Consider the following 22,353-nt stretch of genomic DNA (forward strand, 5'->3'; position numbering starts at 1 on the left):
TTTATATCCTCCCTACTTCGACCATCATCAGTTATTTTGCTCCCCAAATAGCAAAACTCCTTTACTACTTTAAGTGCCTCATTTCCTAATCTAATTCCCTCAGCATCACCCGACTTAATTAGACTACATTCCATTATCCTTGTTTTGCTTTTGTTGATGTTCATCGTATATCCTCCTTTCAAGACACTGTCCATTCCATTCAACTGCTCTTCCAAGTCCTTTGCTGTCTCTGACAGAATTACAATGTCATCGGCGAACCTCAAAGTTTTTATTTCTTCTCCATGAATTTTAATACCTACTCCGAATTTTTCTTTTGTTTCCTTTACTGCTTGCTCAATATACAGATTGAACAACATTGGGGAGAGGCTACAACCCTGTCTTACTCCCTTCCCAACCACTGCTTCCCTTTCATGTCCCTCGACTCTTATAACTGCCATCTGGTTTCTGTACAAATTGTAAATAGCCTTTCGCTCCCTGTATTTTACCCCTGCCACCTTCAGAATTTGAAAGAGAATATTCCAGTCAACATTGTCAAAAGCTTTCTCTAAGTCTACAAATGCTAGAAACGTAGGCTTGCCTTTCCTTAATCTTTCTTCTAAGATAAGTCGTAAGGTCAGTATTGCCTCACGTGTTCCAGTGTTTCTACGGAATCCAAACTGATCTTCCCCGAGGTTGGCTTCTACTAGTTTTTCCATTCGTCTGTAAAGAATTCGTGTTAGTATTTTGCAGCTGTGACTTGTTAAACTGATATTTCGGTAATTTTCACATCTGTCAACACCTGCTTTCTTTGGGATTGGAATTATTATATTATTATTGAAGTCTGAGGGTATTTCGCCTGTTCCATGCATCTTGCTCACCAGATGGTAGAGTTTTGTCAGGACTGGCTCTCCCACGGCCGTCAGTAGTTCCAATGGAATATTGTCTACTCCGGGGGCCTTGTTTCGACTCAGGTCTTTCAGTGCTCTGTCAAACTCTTCACGCAGTATCGTATCTCCCATTTCATCTTCATCTACATCCTCTTCCATTTCCATAATATTGTCCTCAAGTACACCGCCCTTGTATAGACCCTCTATATATTCCTTCCACCTTTCTGCTTTCCCTTCTTTGCTTAGAACTGGGTTTCCATCTGAGCTCTTGATATTCATACAAGTTGTTCTCTTATCTCCAAAGGTCTCTTTAATTTTCCTGTAGGCGGTATCTAGCTTACCCCTAGTGAGATAGGCCTCTACATCCTTACATTTGTCCTCTAGCCATCCCTGCTTAGCCATTTTGCACTTCCTGTCGATCTCATTTTTGAGACGTTTGTATTCCTTTTTGCCTGTTTCTCTTACTGCATTTTTATATTTTCTCCTTTCATCAATTAATTCAATATTTCTTCTGTTACCCAAGGATTTCTACTAGCCCTCGTCTTTTTACCTACTTGATCCTCTGCTGCCTTCACTACTTCATCCCTCAAAGCTACCCATTCTTCTTCTACTGTATTTATTTCCCCCATTCCTGTCAATTGCTCCCTTATGCTCTCCCTGAATCTCTGTACAACCTCTGGTTCTTTTAGTTTATCCAGGTCCCATCTCCTTAAATTCCCACCTTTTTGCAGTTTCTTCAGTTTTAATCTACAGGTCATAACCAATAGATTGTGGTCAGAGTCCACATCTGCCCCTGGAAATGTCTTACAATTTAAAACCTGGTTCCTAAATCTCTGTCTTACCATTATATAATCTATCTGATACCTTTTAGTATCTCCAGGCTTCTTCCATGTATACAACCTTCTTCATGATTCTTAAACCAAGTGTTAGTTATGATTATGTTGTGCTCTGTGCAAAATTCTACCAGGCGGCTTCCTCTTTCATTTCTGTCCCCCAATCCATATTCACCTACTATGTTTCCTTCTCTCCCTTTTCCTACACTCGAATTCCAGTCACCCATGACTTAAATTTTCGTCTCCCTTCACAATCTGAATAATTTCTTTTATTTCATCATACATTTCATCAATTTCTTCGTCATCTGCAGAGCTAGTTGGCATATAAACTTGTACTACTGTAGTAGGTGTGGGCTTCGTATCTATCTTGGCCACAATAATGCGTTCACTATGCTGTTTATAGTAGCTTACCCGCATTCCTATTTTCCTATTCATTATTAAACCTACTCCTGCATTACCCCTATTTGATTTTGTGTGTATAACCCTGTAGTCGCCTGACCAGAAGTCTTGTTCCTCCTGCCACCGAACTTCACTAATTCCCACTATATCTAACTTCAACCTATCCATTTCCCGTTTTAAATTTTCTAACCTACCTGCCCGATTAAGGGATCTGACATTCCACGCTCCGATCCGTAGAACGCCAGTTTTCTTTCTCCTGATAACGACATCCTCTTGAGTAGTCCCCGCCCGGAGATCCGAATGGGGGACTATTTTACCTCCGGAATATTTTACCCAAGAGGACGCCATCATCATGTAATCATACAGTAAAGCTGCATGCCCTCGGGAAAAATTACGGCTGTAGTTTCCCCTTGCTTTCAGCCGTTCGCAGTACCAGCACAGCAAGGCCGTTTTGGTTATTGTTACAAGGCCAGATTAGTCAATCATCCAGACTGTTGCCCTTGAAACTACTGAAAAGGCTGCTGCCCCTCTTCAGGAACCACACGTTTGTCTGGCCTCTCAACAGATACCCCTCCGTTGTGGTTGCACCTACGGTACGGCTATCTGTATCGCTGAGGCACGCAAGCCTCCCCACCAACGGCAAGGTCCATGGTTCATTAGAAAAGATAAATATTCCCCTGTTGCAACTGAAAGGAGAAACTTTATAAGATAAAAAAATTTTATTTGTTAAAACAAGTATCTCTCTTTTGCCTCTTCTTCTGTCCCCAACCCCCTCCCCCCAACGTGTACAATCGCAAGATATTTCATTAACATTCAGTGCTCCTCACCCCATAGTCAACCAAGATACCTAAAGAAGAGCACCAATATGTTCACAGTTTCTTGTAAAAGCAACCCAGTACAAACGTAACTTCCTCAGATTTACAAATAAGGTAAAGAAGCACGAATTCTGTTGCTGCTGGACCATGAAGTTGTTTTTGTATGTCAATCCTTAAAACAGGTGGAAGTTTAAGTTCAGGAGTACACTATTTGTTATGAAGTGTAATGAATTGCACAATTAATTGATTGCAGAAATCTCTCAGAACAATTTGTGTTGGTCAACTACCGCCAATAGTTTCACATTTTCCTGTGTCACAGAGGGAGACACCACTATTATGAGTATGCCTGCAACAGACCTGGCGTTCGCCGTGCATAGCTGACGTGACGTCACGAACAAGCGCCGAGGCCTTCCTTTGAGTCGGTGTTGGCTGCGCACGGCTCAGTGAGATATACAGGGACCACTTGTACGGTTATACGAAAAAGGTTAACTGCCAAGTCAACTAAATGCGATCAGAGATTTTGTGAATGGAACAGTACAATCGGTTATTGTGGTGTTGTCAGGTGGTTTATGGCTGGTGCAGCAGCCAAGTGCGGAGCCGTTGGTCTCCTCCGGTAAAGCTATGAGCCCAGCCACCCGCTGGCGTCCCGCACCTGCAGCTCCACTCCGTGACGTCATCGGAGAGGGACGGGGCGGCCGCGGACGCGAGATACGGCCGCCGTAAACAGTGGCGTCGGGTTATTAATGGCCGGCAGCGCGACGCCGGCAGATCCCGGCCCGCCAGAGCGGCGGCTGTCGCAAGCGCGGCGAGGCTGCTCGGCGCTTTCTCTTCTTCTATGAAAAAGCTCGCCTCCTGCGGTGCCGAGAAATCTGCCGTGAAACGCGCATAAAAACGCCGCGCCCACGGAGCGCCCCGTCGTCGACAGCGCAGCTGCTAGCGCACTTTACTGCCGCACCGTACGGTCGCCATTGGCTTTGCCTTTGTACGCTGTAGAACGAGCCACGGACTGTGTCGTTACTGCGTCTTCTTCTGCACTCAAGGCAATCACGTGTGAAGAACAATATTTGCCTACACTCGCCACCGTAGCCGAGGTCGCTAACCTTCAGATGAGCAGCGGTTCTCGACTCGAAGGTGTAGTGCGCGCAAAATGGCGTGGCCGCTAAACGTGCAGTCGGCTGGGGAAGCTTGCGGAGAGCGGAAGTGGTGTGGGGGTCGCTTAGAGCGCTGTGATCTTACTAGTTTACTTTACCTCATATAATCTCAGGGCCCATCTGAACTAGATGCAACAGCACAAAACTACCAACCTTACTTTAATACACATTCTTGGGTATTGCATCTGGTTCTCTGTCAAGAGCTCCATTAATGACAGAAAATTTCTACATGCCATGGATTATTGCATTAAAACAATTGTACTAATCACAATCCTCTTTGTACTGTTGATATACCTTTGAAATGTTCTGTATCATTCTGAATCTCCAGTTATTATGAACACTCACCATATATGCGTACATTTCTTTCTTGAGACTGTCACAAGTGGAACTCAGGTAATTTTCAGGCATTATATATTTGTACATGTGTGAGAAGTTACTGTCTCAGACATACCATGCTACCTCAATTTACATTTAATATAGTATTACACATTACCTCAGACTAGTATTTGTAATGACATTTTGATATCCTCAGATGGTTTAATGCAGATGTTTTGTAGCACAGCATGACAGGAGTTTGTGGAATCTCTGTATTTATTTTTAACTTGTATTCTTTTTATCTTCTAGATTGTGGATGTTGCTCCACACTTGTTAGATACGTACATTACTGGCTGGGTTTTGTTCCTTGAAAGTACAAATTCCTTTTGAAAACTATCCAGCTCATTACAGAGTAACTATTGCTAACACAGTATCACATTTTGCAGTTTCCACCACATGGCGTGGCGCAAGTGGTGTGGGGGTCGCTTAGAGCGCTGTAGGGAAAATGCCGATAGGTGGATGGGGAGTGCCGTTCCAAACTGAAGCCTACACTCACATTTTTGATAAATATTAAGCGGGGCCTCCCACGCCCACATTTGCACGGTGACCGTTCATAAACATGCGCCACCTCTTCTTCGGTTAGTATCTAAATATAATTCCGCCGCAAATGCAGCGATTTATTTTCACTTAATTTGTTAACCATTTCTAACTTTCATAGACGAGTCACGAGTGGAGAATTTTGAGTAAAACCTACACAATTCTCTTGTTGCCATGTTAAAATTTGCTTCTTTTGCCAAAACTCAGCGGAGCTAATATAAACTCAGAGGAGTTACACAGTCTCACCTCTATAATATGTGCAAATGCAACTGCGAGAGAATTCCGAAGCAGTGGTTTATTAAGTTTATTAAGTGAGGAACTGAGGAAAACTAAGGTCAACATCTTACGAAAAAGCACATCATCTGTACAAAACAAACGTGTAAGGACTTCACTTATGTTATTACAAAACCCATAGCATTTCTCGTTTCACCAACTGTAGATGGCTCTTAAAAATTACATTCTTTTATCGGAGAAGTCTGTAGTTAGTGGAATATCACAGTAGACAATAAAGTTTTAGATAATAACAATACGGCAAAATACTCTCATCTTTGTGTGCTATCATTTGCCAAAATCTCATTTGGATATTTCAAACCATTTATAAAATAGGAGGGATGTTGTACATATTTCACTCTGGCTTTATCGCTGGAGCGGTGCGATCGCAAAAGAATGTGTTACATCGGATCAATTTTCTCGGCACTGGTGACATGTAGAGACCTCCACCCAAGTCTAAAGAACAATTCAATGTGCTTGCTATATTTCATCAAAATAAATGGTTCAAATGGCTCTGAGCACTATGTGACTTAACTTATGAGGTCATCAGTCCTCTAGAACTTAGAACTACTTAAACCTAACTAACCTAAGGACATCACACACATCCATGCCCGAGGCAGGATTCGAACCTGCGACCGTAGCGGTCGCGCGGTTCCAGCCTGTAGCGCCTAGAACCGCTCGGCCACTCCGGTCGGCAAATTTCATCACCAGTGACATATTATGTAATATGTCTCTGAGCACTATGGGACTTAACAGCGGAGGTTATCAGTCCCTTAGAACTTAGAACCACGTAAACCTAACTAACCTAAGGACATCACACACATCCAAGCCCAAGGCAGGATTCGAACCTGCGACCGTAGCGGTCGCGCGGTTCCAGAATGAAGCGCCTAGAACCGCTCGGCCGGCTATGTAATATGCACCAGACGCAAAATCATAGCGACCCCTATTTTACATTGCAAACTTTTTCGAATTCCGCGCCTTGTATTACTTCCACATAAATATCTCAATAATTACGACCATTAACGAAATGATGGGCACATCATAATGAACCTGACATATAAAGCTACAAATAAACCAAAACTGAATTTTTTTACACAATAGTTTCTGTAAAACTTTTTGAGAAACACCGGCTGGAAGGTGGTAAACGCTTGTCGGCCTCCCCTTCTGAACAAACAGATGAACTCGCCCAGCTCATTGGACGAAAACTGGTCACTGCACTTCGGCCACTGTATCCTGTGTGCAACCTATAAGTGGGTTGGAATCGTGGCAGTGGACCACGTTTTCACTGCGGGTATTTGGGCAGCAGTGGGAAGGGAGGTGGTGGCAAGATGTTCCAGATCACCTGTCTCTGAGCAAGTAAACTGAAATAAATTCCAAACCTCTCTACAGTGTCTCATGAAGCGAGGGTATTGACACTGTTGATGGTGATCCAACTGTAGGACAGGGGAGGTTAAGTTTGGTGGCGCATTTGGTGCTATTTGGGAGGAGTAGGCTGTGTCCGGGCAGCAGGTTTCTACCCTCTGCCTCCTTCTCCTCCTCCTCCTCCTCTTCTTCCTCATTATCGCCACCAATATGAGTGTTCATAGACTATACAGTGAATACATGAAAAGTCGTACCTAAATACTCGAAAGTTATTCGATTTATATATTTTGTTGTTGTTGTGGTCTTCAGTCCTGAGACTGGTTTGATGCAGCTCTCTATGCTACCCTATCCTGTGCAAGCTTCTTCATCTCCCAGTACTTACTGCAATCTACATCCTTCTGAATCTGCTTAGTGTACTCATCTCTTGGTCTCCCTCTACGATTTTTACCCTCCACGCTGCCCTCCAATGCTAAATTTGTGATCCCTTGATGCCTCAGAACATGTACTACTAACCGGTCCCTTCTTTTTGTCAAGTTGTGCCACATACTCCTCTTCTCCCCAATTCTATTCAATACCTCGTCATTAGTTATGTGATCTACCCATCTAATCTTCAGCATTCTTCTGTAGCACCACATTTCGAAATATATATATATATATATATATATATATATATATATATATGTGTGTGTGTGTGTGTGTGTGTGAGAGAGAGAGAGAGAGAGAGAGAGAGAGAGAGAGAGGGAACTATCTACAATAGTGGAAATACGAATACAGACATAACACTACATGCATCCTTACACTACCTATACATTACAACTCTGCCATAGCAACAAGGAAATGGGACAGAAAGAACCTTTCCGACAGGCAGTTGAATCCACTCCGTTGAATATCCCAGCCAAAAATGTCATACGACTTTTTTTTCCTGTCTCAGAGGGTCCCACTAAACCTTCATACATCTCAAAGGTAGTTCAGTCGATATTATTTTATAATTTGCATGATCACGAAAATTTTGAATGTAAATCTATAATTATACTTTTTTGGGACCCGTAATTTATCGGTAACCAAAGAAGATTTCTACCTTTTGTTTCCATTCAGTTTAAATACCTGTACGAAAATCAGTGACGTCTCTTTCTTATTTTTAAGAAAGAAATGTGCAGAGATTGTCGTACTGTCCCCGTAGAAAATCTTCAAAAAAAAAATGGTTCAAATGGCTCTGAGCACTATGGGACTCAACTGCTGTGGTCATAAGTCCCCTAGAACTTAGAACTACTTAAACCTAACTAACCTAAGGACATCACACACATCCATGCCCGAGGCAGGATTCGAACCTGCGACCGTAGTGGTCGTGCGGTTCCAGACTGTAGCGCCTTTAACCGCTCGGCCACTCCGGCCGGCGAAAATCTTCAGTCATCCGGTAAGAGAGATTCTTCAATGTCCGTCTTAATAGCACTACTGTTTTTTCTGACGAGTTTCGGTACAACACGTACTACCCTCAGATCTGATTGTATCAGTCACAAGGGTAAGCTGTCCAACTATCAGCAAAACGTACGTCCTTCGTCACAGGATAAAAAAATTCTAATCTGCAGATGTTTCATGTCGAAACGACGTAGGTGAGTTTAAAAACTAACTCCAAACTACATGGAGAGTAAAAACTCTGAAATAAGTGTGTATTGTGGTATGCAAGTACACACAAAATTCCATATGTGTATTCATAGGATATACTAGAATAAACTCAGACGCGTACCTACGAGGGCGTGTTAAAAAGTAATGCCTCCGAACATTGTATGTGAAGACTCCTAAAGCTCTTTAAAGCTGAAGTGCGTTCTCGCCCGACACATATTTCTTTCATCTCTCTAAAATTCCCAAGTGCCAATGAAAAAGTGCTGTTCGAAGTCCTAGCCAATTATATTTTTCTTAGCAGTTTTCTCTCCTCGTAACGAAAGCTTTACAACACTAACCAATCCTTACACGCCAATCACACAGTTTTTAAACAATTCTGAATCACTCTCCACTCCTCAGCTATGCTTGCTGCTTCAGTCAATGCCTTCGTTGCATTTCTCGGAAACTGGCATCCTGACTTCTCCTATTCTGCTATTCTCTCTTAAACTTCAGGTAAGAGGTTATTAACCCCAAGAAAAATGGTACCACGAAGTCGGAAATTTTGGAAGTTTGTTGTAAGGTCTTATGGGACCAAACTGCTGAGGTCATCGGTCCCTACGCTTGCGCACTATTTAATCTAACTCAAATAAACTTACGCTGAGGACAACACACACGCACACACACACATGCCCGAGGGATGACTCTAACCTCCGACGGGTGGGAGTCATGCGGACCGTAACAAGGTGCCTAAGACCGCGCGGCTACCCCGCGACGCAAGAAGTCGGCTCATCACATTACAAAGCGAGAAGAATCTCTGCTCGCAGTGCAGGTCTCACTTCTCAGGAAATACTGAGATCTTTATCTGTCTGAATCTTCTCTGCCAGCTTTCTCGGAAGGGGCAAAACAAGGTTTCTTTGAAGCGTGTTTTGGCCAGACGGCACTGCTTGTAAAAACTGAGACTCTCCACGAGTGCATGTGCTTGTCACGCTACGTTATACGATTTCTGCGAATGTAGTCCTGGATCCCACACCACACATGGCGCGTTATGTGAAGAACAGCATGAAAGTGACTCGCAGACGCCCGCACTGACAATGGCCGTCAGCGGTTAACTCTTCTCATCCACTAGCGATTTCCTCGGAAAGACGAGGTGGGTTGGTCCAGAATACCAAATCACCGTTCTTGGCCATTGCGCTCAGCATGGCTCGCCACATACCAACTAAAATACACAGAAATTTACGTACAAAACAGCCACCAGGAAAGAGAAAGAACTAACAGAACGCAATCACTGACGCCATTACTTACAGTTGTTAACTATTTTAGTAAAGTCGGAATGGAATTCAGATAAAATTATTTTAAATCAACACATGAGACGTGCCATTCCGGCAATGAACAGATGCATATCAAAACAAATAATTCAATAATACTGATACACAAGTACCTTCGAAAAAGTTACTGTTATACTTTCGAGCTTGCCCTTTGATCCCAGAAGCCGGATACGTTTTGACGGTAAAGATGGTGCAGATTTTCGGAAATTCGAGTTTTTATTCTAACATAACGACACTTGGACACAGGGGGGAGGGGGGGGGGGGTCCTATGCGACCGCAAGGTAGTTTCTAGTGTCATAATGTAGCTACCTTGGGTAAATTAAAAATGCTCCCCGTTTCATTTGAAGAAACTAACGAAACTAATATTTATCTTAAACCACAGGTTGTAAAAGCCAACGGCCTTGCCGCAGTGGTAACACCGGTTCCCGTCAGATCACCGAAGGTAGGCGCTGTCGGGCTGGGCTAGCTCTTGGATGGGTGACCATCCGGTCTGCCGAGCGCTGTTGGCAAGCGGGGTGCACTCAGCCCTTGTGGGGCGAACTGAGGAGCTACTTGATTGAAAAGTAGCGCTCCGGTCTCGGAAGCTGACATACGGCCGGGAGAGGGGTGCGCTGACCACATGCCCCTCCATATCCGCATCCAGTGACGCCTGTGGGCTGAGAATGACACGGCGGCCAGTCGGTACCTTTGGGCCTTCATGGCCTGTGCGGGAGGAGTTAAGTTTTTAGTTTTACAGGATGTAAAGCTAAGCCTCCTAAACGGTGACATTGCTTCAGTATCTGCACTGACTGTACGAAGGCCTTCGAGCCTATTGTATGTAAATGAGAGGTAGTAAAATTTCGATGTTGCATGTGTGAAGAAGTCTGTTCATTCTGGCTATATGAATTACACTCACTGACAGATTCGATATGTGAATTTCAGTTCTCGACAGATAACTATTATTTCCAAAGCGAGTACTACGAAAAAATATTACAAAGAGTTATCCATATATTACAAATAGTTGCCTATTGTATACGTATTTCTCTGTGCTTCTTTCGCTCTTAAGGTTGAAAGTTGATAGTTTTACTGACATTGCTTCACTTCCCTTGAATAAAAAGTCCCGTGGGTCGAGTTCTCATTAAGACGAGGCCCAAGCGAGACCGTGACTGACAGATTTATGATGACCAGTTACTTACGACACTTAGCGATGTAAATTCAGCGTTGGCGCCACGTTAAGGCCGGTTTATGAAACGAGTTTCACAGAAATTGCTACTGGGTTTGTTTTAATAAATGACGCACGTTGCTCGTAAATAGGCTAACGGACATGGAATGCGTGCACGTTTGGATGCAGCGTTTTTGTAAGCCTCTCTGATAGATAGGCCTAATGTGAGACGTAAGCTCTTTTTTTCACATTTTATCATTTTGAGAGTATAGCTGAATTTTCATAAGTGATTCTACGAGAAAGAATTCGAGAGTAAAGACATAATTAACATTTGGCCAGGATCTTAATAAAGTGTCACAAAGTTTCCTTTTTCTCATTGCATTAAATTTATACAAAAAATCGAGCCGAGGAAAGTCAGGTCCCGCTTTTCCAGATCATCAACCTAAAATTTCTTAGTCAACATACGCCTGACCACAGAGTGAAAACAAATGAGCTACCAGTACGATGGTCAAATCATGCAAATAAATTCTTTTGTGGTAATGCCTCAACAACATTTTTTTTTTTTAATGTAAGAGCGCTAGATTTTACTTGGAAACTGAAAAGGTTACCAAAAACAGAAATCTTGAGAACTCATTATATTACAAAACAAAAAGTCAGAAACATTCAGTACGTGAGTGATTACATGATCGAATCCACACAAAATGCCGTAGGACATTCTCGACAAAAATATGATCATTTGTGATACCTGTCTTGAAAGTTCAAAATAGAATCACCTTCCAATCTGACATTTTGAAATTCGTTTCCGTCATTTTCCAATAAATATCAGGCCATGTGATGTTCAGTAATTAATTTCTCCGTAATGCTTTCCCTGAAATGAATATTTTGAAAACTCCATTTTCGCCAAGAATGGACTAGCATGCATAAGTCTGTAATCACCGGACTCCAGCCACATTTCTACATTCATCACAAAAGCAGATAACTATCAAACAAAGTATACAGTGTTATCTGTGTTATTTCGCATACTGTATCGCCCATGGGGATTTTTGGTGAATGATCCCTTCTCATTTGGTGCCGGATATCATCTGCATCTAAATCAATACCATACCTTAGCCTTTGTGACGGAGGGCTCTTCTGCTACCATTACCAGCCCCCCCCCCCCCCCCCAGCCACCTCAATGCTTCATTTGCAAATGTTTTTAATGGTTGTCATCTCACCAGACGTAAGTGGGAGGAAGCAGTATGTTGCCCGACTCTTCTTGGAAGGTACGCTCCGCTTCCAAGAAGCACTTCGGGACGTACAACATCTCTCTTGCAGAATTTGCCAATATTCTCCCCAAAGCTCGCTCTTGCTAAACGAACCCATGACGAAACGTGACACTCTTTGCTAGATTTTCTCCGCCATTTATATTAACGCCAAGTGCTAATGGTTCCAGAGTGGTGATGTGGCGCTGTCCACTCTCGGCTCGATGGTGATGGGTGTCCCAGTCGAGGTGACGTGGAATGGCGTCCGTCGATCACGACAAAGCCAATCTGTAACTATTAGAAAAAAAAAGAAACTCCTCGCGTGGTTTGGTTACTTTCAGATACTGTACCTCGAAAATGATATCACTGTCTCTATGGAGCAGCACGTCGGAGTGTGTGCGCCGCCCTTGCTTGTAATGAAAGCAATTGTGTTCGTTGTCTGTCGATTTTCTTCACTCATAAATGTACTGACTGTACCACTCGATAACGCGACGCCTCCATTGACCTGAAATAACCAAAAGTCCGTTGCGTGTTCGCGACAGACCCTTCAGTTTACGCGAACTTGCTGACTATAGTTCATATGGCCTGTTTGAGAATGGTTAATCAAACGTTAACAAATGGTGTCTTGAATCATCATTCCATCACCCAAGCCGGGGTCACATTATGAATTTATCGAGGATATTAAGTTGTTAATTATTATTCCGTCGTGAAGTCGTCGCTACGTCTCGTATTCAACAACTGCACGACGTAACTCCAAAGATAACATACCCTTGAGCAATGTTCAGAATGCGTCGTAATTTTGGTGTAAAGTTATTGTTGTTCACATTTAAATTATCACTAATTCACTTGGTACTATTGTGTTATCAGAATAATCACTTAATTTCACGAATACACTTGAAATGTCCATGAAATGATGTAGGTGGCACGAAGAATTAAAGTTGAACTAAGGTTTATTATTCTTCGTAATTATTGCCTGACCCTACGCCGAGCACACACACCGATAAGTCATTTAGGGAATTATGTCTGTTAACATCAGTAATCCTGACTTTGACGATAACTTCTGAAAATACGGCGAAATTTTAATCTCTTCGTGAATGCGTTTAGTTGTGGCCTACTCAAGTCTAATAATCGAGTCGATGCCGGCGATCAGTCTGTGTCCTTTGATGTTCGTGACTATTAAGTACCACAAAGGGTAAGGCCCATCACAAATCAGTCACATACATCAAAATCTAACGGTAAAGATGATCCTACTTTAGTCCGACTTCTGACTAATATTTCCAGGCTGTATCGTAAAACTTTAAACTTCAAGTCAGATTTAAAACAATCTAGCAGCGCTTAACATGCGTACTACTGTTGCAGAATACAAGGGAGAAGTGAAGTTAACATCTCCATTGCCGAGTTACATTGTAGTCACAGCGAACTTACAGCTCGATGCGGCTACAACTCTCTTCTAGGATAAATGTTATCTTTGGTCGACTTGTGGTCTGGGGTTTAACCTTCGTAAAAAATAATTTTTGAATTTTTTATCTAAAGTTTCTGTTTTGCATCATATGGTATTCTTTCATTCAGTCCTTTCCTTATGATAATCATTAGTAGTTATATAATATCCCTGTTAATCAAACTGACAAGAGCGTAAATTTTGTCGTCAGTAGCTGCCATCACAAAAGGGTGGTCATTATGGGTTCTATTTTTGGGGTGTTACAGTGACCAATCCTCAAGGATTGGTCAGACAAGTGTTTCGCACGTCATCCTATTTCGTAAATTAATTACATTTCCTTCTAGTAAGTCTCAGCTTTTCCTAAAGATAAGTTTTATGCCATCTTGCTACTTCAGATAAGTGGGGAAGGTTACTCCTAAATACACACACCACAAAGGAATTATCCGAGAGAGACGGAAAACGATAGATGTGACGCACATCTACGAATAAACAAATGATTACAATTTCATAAAAACTGGATGATTTATTCGAGAGAAATGGCTTCTCCACAAATTGAGCAAGTCAATAACGCGTTGCTCCACCTCTGGCCCTTACACAAGCAGTTATTCGGGTTTTTATTTACTGATACAGCGGTTGGATGTCGCCTTGAAGGATATCGTGCCAAATTCTGTCCATTTGGCGCATTAGATCGTCAAAATCCCGAGCTGCTCCAAACGTTCTCAGTTGGTGAGAGATCCGGCGACCCTGCTGGCCAAGATAGGGTTTGACACGCCCGAAGACAAGCAATAGAAACTCTCTTCGTGCGCGGACAGGCATTGTCTTGCTGAAAGGTATGCCCAGGATGGATAGCCATGAAGGGCAAGAATATGGGACGTAGGATGTTGTCGACGTACCGCTGTGCTGTAAGGGTGCCGCGTATTAAAACAAGAGGGGTCCTGCTATGGACCCCAGACCATCACTATGGTTGTCGGGCCGTATGGCGGACGTCCCAACAACTGAAGAGTGGAAATGAAAACCGTTCAAAGTGCCATTCTTTCAAAAAAAAAAAAAAAAAAAAAAAAAAAAAAAAAAAAAAAAAAAAAAAAAAAAACAACAACACATTTTCGGTGCTATTGAGTTCTTCGTACTCTGTTTCATGTCCCTAGACTTTCTTGACTTTTTCCAAGTGTCCAATCATGGAGAAAATGTTTCAAACATTCATTACAAGAAGGTACATGGTCTTTGTGCTGAGCGTTTCTTTCCCCAGGAGTTCCGTCAACTAAGGCTATGAACCCATTCCACATACTTTCAATGCATAGAACACACGTCTTTTATTTTAAAGATGCCGCTGAAACATTATTGTTACTGCAGTAACACCAAAGTGTCTCATACTTATCCATGGCAAATACCTATCGAATATTGGAGAAATGTCAATGTATTCAAAAGAAGAAAGACCATGGAAGACGTATGCCCCGCCGCACTTCATTTGAAAGACCAGTCATTTTCATAAGTTGCAAGACAGAGAAACCTGTTGACGATGTTGTCATTTCTCCCTCATCTGCAGAGGGATTTTGCTTTGCGACATCTGATTCCAAGAATGGAGTTGTCTAAGAAACAGAAGTTAACACTGAATGATTTTTTTAAAATTTAATACTGTTATTCTATTGCAATAATTTAAAAGGTATGAGAAACAGTTTTTGTTGACTGCCCTTCTAATTGTTAAAACATTACTGGCGTAAAATTGCTGGGTATTTGGTCCACCGGTTATGCAAAGTACTGTTTTTTCATGTGATCCAAATATATTTCATCACCTCTCTGCCATCATCAATGGTCCTGCTTTATTGAAATCTGCGGAATTTGAACACCTTTTAACTGTTATATATCTTTGACATAGTGTCAGATAGATGCTGGGGGCGATTTGTTATATTATTCTGAAATATCAGATATACCAAGATCGCTTGTAAAATTATTTATTTATTACTGGTTTTGACAGACCGGCGCTCTCATCATCGGATTTTGTAACACATTAAAAGAAGTTCACGATCTTTACGAATTTGCAAGTCACATAGTGATACTGTTTTACAATAACACATAGCCAGGAAAATGGTGTATGTTTTACATTTCTGGTATTTTGTGTTTGACGTGTTGATGTTCATTGGTACTTTTTTTGTTTTTGTTTTTTTTTGTTTTACAATCGCATTGACCAACTAGGATCACATTAACAACTTCAGAACTTCAGTTCCTCTTCTTCCTTTGTTATTGTTTCCTATTTTTCCTGTATTCCCTCATTTTCTCCCCATGAAGTCTCCCTTTCTTCTGTCCATGTTGTTCCCGATTTTTTATTTCTTCTGCTTTGAAAGCCTTCCAAATTTAGTATTTTGTTTTTAAAACGGTTTCTTTCTGCTATTTCTGATTCTTTGATGTTGTTTCTTTCAAGATCTTTTCTTACTTCTGTAATCCAGGCTACTGTCGATTTCTTCTTCCAGAAATATAGGAGTATTTGTTTTGTTAGTCTATTTCCATCCATTGGGTAGACATGTTCAAAAAAGGTTAGTCTTCGTTCGGCCATTACTTCAGATATTTTCTCTATACTTTTGTAGATATCATCATTACTTCTTATTTTCCAACCATCTGCAGTTTTCATTGCACCCATTATTTTTCAAATAATCCTTCTTTCCAGTACCTCTAGTTTGTCCATCTTATAGTTCATCGTTAGGCATTCAGATCCATATAAACAATCTGGTCGTACCACTGTGGTGTAGTGTTTTAATTTTGTTTTTCTAGATACACATTTCTTGTTGTTAATATTTTTGGTCAAACCATATGCTCTTTTCATTTTGTTAATTCTTACATCTATTGCAGATTTTTCTAGTCCATTCTGTTGTATAGTTTCTCCAAGATATTTAAATTTATTTACTCGCTTTGTTTTACCTATTTGTGTTTTTACGTATTTTGGTGCAATTTTTATATTTGTCATGAATTTTATTTTTTCAGCTGTGTGAATGGCACAAATTTGTAAAGATCTGTCATTGTCTTACAAGACCCGATGAAGACAGCACATATCTGTCGAAACCGGTAATCAACAAAAAGATTTACAAGCGATCTTGGCGTATCTGGTATTTCAGAATAATATAATATTCTAAGTGATAACCAACCTACGAAAACTAGACCTAAAGAACAGTTTTTGTTTGTTTCTGTCACTAACTTAGCTTTACTTTATACGCTTGTGTAGGGCCATTTGTACATTATCATCTACTGGTAGCTTGTCATCTGAATCCAGCTAACAATACATGATAATGTGTAAATGTTCCTACATAAGCCTATAATGCAAAATAAAGTTAACGACAAAAACAAACAAAAACTGCTGTTAGGCCCAATTTTCGTAGGTTAGTTATCACTTAAAATATGTTCGCATTTCACGGACTTTAATAAGAAAAACCCTTGATGATGCCACAGAGGTGCTGATACACATTTGGGTCGCATGAGAGAACAGTGCTTTGCATAACAGGCAGACCATATATCCAGCACTTTTTAACTCGAAGTATTGGAAATAGAAGAGCACCAAGTCCAAATGATGAATATTACTGTTTTGTTTCTGCACGTGTGTTATCGCAAATAAAACGTCGTGCCTCTGTATTAATGGCACTTGGAATAAAAACTGTCTTATTCCTACTTACACTCTGACGGTTTCCTCGTATGGCTTTCTAGAAGATTTTTAATGAAGTATATACTTTCTAATTTGTCTTTTTATATGTTGCAATGATAAGGTATGTAGCACAATTCCGTGGTGTCGGAACACTTTCGCAAGCTTTTGGATACAAATAAGTTATGTAGAAAAAGAGATACAATGTTTTTGGTTCTCCTGACAAATGTGAAATTTAGCGCTTTTCCACTTCTACTCTACAGTTTCGGAAGACTGAAATCACTATTTCGGCCTTCTGTTTTTCATCATCCGGTTCAAGGCAGTGTAGTCAAAGTTCAAATGTCTCTAAGCACTGTGGGACTTAGAATCTGAGGTCATCACTCCCCTAGACTAAGAACTACATAAACGTAACATCCATCCCCGAGGCAGGATTCGAACCTGCGACCGTAGCATCAGCGCGGTTCCGGACTGAAGCCCCTAGAACCGCTCGGCCACAGTGACCAGCCCAGTGTAGTCACTAACACCCAAACCCCCAGACACGCAGATCAGTCCCAAACATCGTGCGTCGTTATGGTATGAACCAAAACACCAATTTAGTTCATGCTGTGTGCTTTCGTCCAATAGATTGCTCAAATGGCTCTGAGCACTATGGGACTTAACTTCTGAGGTCATCAGTCCCCTAGAACTCATAACTACTTAAACCTAACTAACCTAAAGACATCACACACATCCATGTCCGAGGCAGGATTCGAACCTGCGACCGTAGCGGGCGCGCGGTTCCAGACTGTGGTGCCTAGAACCGCTCGGCCATCCCGGTCGGCCTCCAATAGAGCATGCGTAAACGGTAACTGAAAGAAACACCAGAACTACAGAGAATGGGGAAAGCGTACGTGTTACATCGAGTTATGCAGACTGTTCGTAGGTGATTTGGTGTAGAGACATATTGTTGTACCTAAGGTCCCAACTTCGAAACCGCATAAAACTGTTTAGGCGTGAAATTGTTATGGGGGAGAACATTTTTCTGACATGTAAAAGGATGCAACTTCCCGGCAGATTAAAACTTGTAAGTAGGCTGTTTATGTTTTCTTATTGGCAACCGTTACGTAGCGCTCTGTATGAAAATCACTGGCTGTGCTGTGTGCAGTCTGTGGCTAGTTTGCATTGTTGTCTGCCATTGTAGTGTTGGACTATTGGCTGTTAACAGCGCGTAGCGTTGCGCATTTGGAAGTGAGCCGCCAGCAGTGGTGGATGTAGGGAGAGAATTGGCGGAGTTTTGAAATTTGTAAGACTGGATGTCATGAACTGCTATATATATTATGACTATTAAGGTAAATACATTGTTTGTTCTCTATTAAAATCTTTCATTTGCTAACTATGCCTATCAGTAGTTAGTGCCTTCCGTAGTTTGAATCTTTTATTTAGCTGGCAGTAGTGGCGCTCGTTGTATTGCAGTAGTTCGAGTAACGAAGATTTTTGTGAGGTAAGTGATTTGTGAAATGTATAGGTTAATGTTAGTCAGGGCCATTCTTTTGTAGGGATTATTGAAAGTCAGATTGCGTTGCGCTGAAAATATTGTGTGTCAGTTTAAGCACATTCTTGTATAATTGTTCGAACGGGGCGTTTCAAACTGTGTGCCGGACCGAGACTCGAACTCGGGACCTTTGCCTTTCGCTGGCAAGTGCTCTACCAACTGAGCTACTCAAGCACGACTCACGCCCCGTTCCCATAGCTTTACGTCTGCCAGTACCTCGTCTCCTACTTTCCAAACTTTACAGAAGCTCTCCTGCGAAGGTCCCGAGTTCGAGTCTCAGTCCGGTACATAGTTTTAATCTGCTAGGAAGTTTCATATCAGCGCACACTCCGCTGCAGAGTGAAAATCTCATTCTGGAAACATCCCCCCAGGCTGTGGCTAAGCCATGTCTCCGCAGTATCCTTTCTTTCAGGAGTGCTAGTTCTGCTAGGTTCGCAGGAGAGCTTCTGTAAAGTTTGGAAGGTAGGAGACGAGGTACTGGCAGAAGTAAAGCTGTGGGGACGGGGCGTGAGTCGTGCTTGGGTAGCTCAGTTGGTAGAGCACTTTTCCGCGATAGGCAAAGGTCCCGCGTTCGAGTCTCGGTCCGGCACACAGTTTTAATCTGCCAGGAAGTTTCATATCAGCGCACACTCCGCTGCAGAGTGAAAATCTGATTGTGTAGAAGGATGTTTCAGAGTTTGCGGCAATGTTCTTTCGGCAGTCAGCTGTCTCTTCGTTAGTACCATACGTTTGCTACTTTCGACTGACAAAGTGAAAGCAGACGGTCAAAAGACCATTGCTACAAACTCCGAAACGTCCTTTTACATGTCAGAAAAATGTTCTCCCATATAACAGTTTCAAGGGTAAACAGTTAAAAAAATCACCACTTGTGGGTTTCAAACTCGGGACCATCGATACAACGATCTGACGCTCTACCAATTCACCTATCAGCCATCTTCGTACCTTGATTAACAGATACACTTTTCCCAATCGCTGTAGTTCACTTTCTACTGGACGACAGCACACAGCACGAACTAAATCGGTCTTCTGGTTGCTATGGTAATGACACAAAACGTTTAACACCGATCTGAATGTCTCACGTCTGGAGGAATGGGTGTGTGATTGAATATACGACTTTCATCCGTTTACTGACTTTCTGCGAGAGCAAAACTTCCGCATTCTCCGTGTTGTCTTTCAGTGTTGGAGTGGGTGGTGGAGCGGTGGTACGTCAGCACCCGGAACAGCGCGGCGTGTTGATAAGCCACTGGGCGCCGCAGCCGCCGCCGCTTTCGCGAGGGGCGCCCGCCTGGCGCCGAGAGAGCAGAGCCTGCCGACAGGGGTCGTCGGCGCCTCATCACGTCGCATCACACCACCGCCGCGCCGTGACGGCCGCTCTTGACGGAGGTCAGCGAACGCGGTGGTCCGCGCGTATTTTTAACCACACCAGTGCACCCGCCACTCGGGCCTGGGCCATTCTTCACTCTTGTGAAGCCTCCATAACGTACACCGCAGGCAGAAGTTAGCTCTCGTGAACGAACTCTTAGCCTTGCCAGTGCCAACTAATCAATCGTACATATACACTATTTGCCATTAAAATTGCTACACCACGAAGATGGCGTGCTACAGACGCGAAATTTAACCGACAGGAAGAAGATGCTGTGGTCTGCAAATGATTAGCTTTTCAGAGCATTCACACAAGGTTGGAGCCGGTGGCGACACCTACAACGTGCTGACATAAGGGAAGTTTCCAACCGATTTCTCATACACAAACAGCAGTTGACCGGCGTTGCCTGGTGAAACGTTGTTGTGATGCCTCGTGTAAGGAGGAGAAATGCGTACCATCACGTTTCCCACTTTGATAAAGGTCGGAGTGTAGCCTATCGCGATTGCCGTTTATCGTATCGCGACATTGCTTTTCGCGTTGGTCGAGATCCAATGACTGTTAGCAGAATATGGAATCGGTGAATTCAGGAGGGTAATACGGAATGCCATGATGGATCCCAACGGCCTCATATCACTAGCAGTCGAGATGACAGGCATCTTATCCACATGGCTGTAACGGATCGTGCAGCCACGTCTCGATCCCTGAGTCAACAGATGGGGACTTTTGTAAGACCACAACCATCTGCACCAACAGTTCGATGACGTTTACAGCAGCATGAACTATCAGCTCGGAGACCGTGGCTGCGGTTACCCTTGATGCTGCATCACAGACAGGAGCACCTGCGATGGTGTACTCAATGACGAACCTGCGTGCACGAATGGCAAAACGTCATTTTTTCGGATGAATCCAGGTTCTGTTTACAGCATCATGATGGTTGCATCCGTGTTTGGAGGCATCGCGGTGAACGCACATTGGAATCGTGTATTCGTCACCGCCCTACTGGCGTATCACCCGGAGTGATGGTATGGGGTGCCATTGTTACACGTCTCGGTCACCTCTTGTTCGCATTGATGGCACTTTGAACAGTATACGTTACATTTCAGATGTGTTACGACCCGTGGATCTACCCTTTATTCGATACCTGCGAAACCCTACATTTCAGCAGGATAATGCACGACCGCATGTTGCAGGTCCTGGATGGGCCTTTCTGGATGTTCGACTGCTGCCCTGGCCAGCATACTCTCCAGATCTCTCACCAATTGAAAACGTCTGGTCAATGATGGCTGAGCAACTGGCTCGTCACAAAACGCCAGAAATGAGAGCAGCGAGAAACTTAACATCAGGATTGATGGTTATAAAGTAGCTCTCGTGAACGATCTCTTAGCCTTGCCAGTGCCAACTAATCAATGGTACATATACACTATATGCTACCTAGGTGGCAAAATAACCAATGGCGGATTGAGTAAGGAGGACATCAAAAGCTGTCTAGCACTGGCAAAAAAGGACATTGCTGACCAAAAGAAGTCTATTAGTATCAGACATAGGCCTTAATTTGAGGAAGAAATATCTGAGAATGTACGACTGGAATAGAGTATTGTATGGTAGTGAAACATGGACTGTGAGAAAACCGGAACAGAAGAGAATCGAAGCATTTGAGATGTGGTGCTACAGAAGAATGTTGAAAATTAGGTGGACTGACAAGATTTCAAGAGGTTCTGTAGAGAATAGGAGAAGAAAGGAATATGTAGAAAACACTGATAAGGATAGGGATAGAATGATAGGACATCTGTTAAGACATGAGGGAATGACTTCCATGGTACTAGAGGGAGACGTAGAGGGGAAAACCTCTACAGCAAGACAGAGATTGGAATACATCCAGCATCTAATCGAGGACGTAGGTTGCAAGTGCTACTCAGAGATGAAGAGGCTGGCACAGGAGAAAACTTTGTGGCTGGCCGCATCAAACCAGTCAGAAGACTGATGACCCCCCCCTCCCCCCCCCAAAAAAAAAGAGAAATAGGAAGCTGACAAATATAACCGGTAACTTTCGCAGTGTAGACGCCAAAAGCTGACAGCTTCACTACAGGCTATGGACGAAACGTCCATAGTCCTTCCGCCGTCTAGAAGTCTGAATAAGGCAATACCCAAACAATATTTCTCGTATTTATCCTTTTGTCATACTTCTGCAGGCACATGATAGTCCGATCCCGATTCTGTGATAACTGTTAAAATTATCTTACAGTTCCCTACTATAAGTTTCCCTCCAGTAACAACATCTGCGTTCTTTGTGTCCTTCCAAATTTCATATTCCATATTGTGTTATCTATTTCCGATCTCCGTCTCTCTCTTTCCCTATAGCATGTTGGACTGCTTTTCCATGCATAAACAGACTAACATTTGTGAAAATTGCAGCACCGAGAAATATACATGTAAATGAGACGACCTTTCTATGGCACCTATTATGCACATAAAAATACACTGGTGG

General features: G+C 42.6%; 1 protein-coding gene and 1 pseudogene across 1 annotated transcript in view; one reads left to right on the top strand and one right to left on the bottom strand.

The window, feature by feature from the left end:
• Positions 1-22,353, bottom strand: part of LOC124612811 (spondin-2-like) — a gene marked incomplete at its 5' end in the record, with an annotated part of 241,157 nt that overhangs the window by 109,773 nt on the left and 109,031 nt on the right. The window lies entirely within an intron of this gene.
• Positions 9,924-10,041, top strand: LOC124614135 (annotated as a pseudogene).

Source organism: Schistocerca americana, chromosome 4 (genome assembly GCF_021461395.2).
Source record: "Schistocerca americana isolate TAMUIC-IGC-003095 chromosome 4, iqSchAmer2.1, whole genome shotgun sequence".
Lineage (NCBI taxonomy): Eukaryota > Metazoa > Arthropoda > Insecta > Orthoptera > Acrididae > Schistocerca > Schistocerca americana.